The sequence below is a fragment of the Otolemur garnettii genome, unplaced genomic scaffold (genome assembly GCF_000181295.1).
Source record: "Otolemur garnettii isolate 467f Iridium unplaced genomic scaffold, OtoGar3 scaffold00001, whole genome shotgun sequence".
NCBI classification, from domain to species: Eukaryota; Metazoa; Chordata; class Mammalia; order Primates; family Galagidae; genus Otolemur; species Otolemur garnettii.
Genome location: NW_003852396.1, coordinates 23,995,298 through 23,997,353, shown reverse-complemented (window position 1 = coordinate 23,997,353; position 2,056 = coordinate 23,995,298). Strand labels below are relative to the sequence as shown.

Sequence of the window (2,056 nt, the reverse complement as noted above, 5' to 3'; positions counted from 1 at the left end):
TTGTTTGGTGGGCCCGGGCTGGATTTGAACCTGCCACCTTAGGTGTATGTGGCTGGCGCCTTAGCCACTTGAGCCACAGGCGCTGAGCCAGATATTACATTCTTAACATTCCCATATTAGTCCCATTTTTCTGGGAATATCCTTTTTGTTTTTAGTATAACAAAGAAACATTTTATTTAAGAACAAAGAGAAAGCTCGGAGCACTTCCAAAGAGTTGGTAATGGGTCCCTCTCACGAATAAGAAGAGGTGAGAGAGATGCAAAGACTATGCAGAGGTATAACATCCTCTTTCTCTCCATTTGAAATTGTTCATAGTTCTTTCACTGGCCTCTCTGCACCTCTGCAAGATTTTAATTATAGAAGAAAACCTTGGAATAGGAATGAGGAGCCTTGCGTGAGACTATACACACGCCCACTGATAAATCATGTGGACTCAGTGGACTTAGATCCTTGACAATAAAATAAAGGACTTCCTTCACAGAAATGTGGAGTAGTACAGTGGTTGCCAGGGCCTGGGGGAAATGAGGAGATATTGATAAAAGGGCATAAACTTTCAATTATAAGATGAACGAATTCTAGGCATCTTAAATATGGTGTTGGGTGTTGACAGATGTGTTAATTTGATTGTGATAATAAAATAAACATTATACAACATATATGTATATGAAATCATCATGCCATATCTGTTGATATATGCGATCTTTGTCAATTAAATATTTTAAAATTTTTTTAAAAAAAGAATTCTTGGTAAGGCACAGTGGCAGGCACCTATGGTCCCAGCTACTTGGGAGGCTGATGTGAAGGGTTGCTTCAGTCCAAGAATTCAAGTCCAGCCTGGGCAACAAAGTAACACTTCTCTTTACAAAAAAAGAAATTCAAAGAAAGAGTTCTTAAAAAATAAAAAAAAGCAGTGCTTTCCAACATGGTTCATAAACTAAAGGTCTCTATAAACAGTTCAACTAAAAAGTTAGAGTTTTAATATGCTGCCTAAACTTATTTGAGCACATAACCCCTTTTGAGGGGTTATATAACTTTTTTTTGAGACAGAGTCTCACCATGTCACTCTGGGTAGAGTGCCGTAGCATCACAGCTCACAGCAACCTCAAACTCCTGGGTTTAAGCAATTCTCTTGCCTCAGCCTCCCAAGTAGCTGAGACTACAGAAGCCCACTACAATGCCCGGCATTGTTGTCGTCCTCGTTGTTTAGCAGGCCCCAGCCGGGTTCAAACCCACCAGCTCCAATGCATTGTGGCTGGCGCCCTAACTGCTGATCGATGGTAGCAGAGCCTGGTTAGCACTTTTTAACATTACTCTGAATATACTTTGGGAAACACCAGACTAACTGATTTCTACAGTAATATTCTATGATTACCACTCTTTTATAGAATTTTTTTTTCTTTTTGAGACAGAGCTAAGGTGTCATAGCTCACCATGGTCTCAAACTCTTGGGCTCAAGTGATCCTCTTGCCTCAGCCTCCCAACTAGCTGGGACTACAGGTGCCTACCACAATGCCTGGCTATTCTTAGAGATGGGGTCTCACTCTGGCTCAGGCTGATCTCAAACTCCTGAGCTCAAGCAATGCACGTGCCATGACCTCCCAGACTGCCAGGATTACTCTTTTTTAGAATTTTCATCTTCCTAAATTTGGGAGACTATAATCCTTTAATCACTGCTATTCTAAATGATTCAATTCTATTTCAAAATTAATTTTCATTTTAAGTACGGTCACGCAAACATCAAACAAAAGCTTTCTACACGTGAACAAGTACCGTATGCTAATAGAGAAATAAGATTATTTTGAAGGATTCTTTTTTCTTTTGCAGTTTTGGCTGGGGGTGGGCTTGAACCTGCCACCCCTGGTATATGGGGCCGTCACCCTACTCCTTTAGCCACAGGCACCATCCTGTTTTGAAGGATTCTTTTCTTTTTTTTTGAGACAGAGCCTCAAGCTGTCCCCCTGGGTAGAGTGCTGTGGCATCATGCTCACAGCAACCTCCAAGTCCTGGGCTCAAGCGAGTCTCCTGCCTCCGCCTCCCAAGTAGCTGGGACCACAGG

The 2,056-nt window shown here is 41.8% G+C and overlaps 1 protein-coding gene across 2 annotated transcripts in view; it reads right to left on the bottom strand.

Annotated features, from left to right (window-relative positions):
* NARS2 (asparaginyl-tRNA synthetase 2, mitochondrial) overlaps positions 1 to 2,056 on the bottom strand; it is a 160,685-nt gene that overhangs the window by 32,455 nt on the left and 126,174 nt on the right. The window lies entirely within an intron of this gene.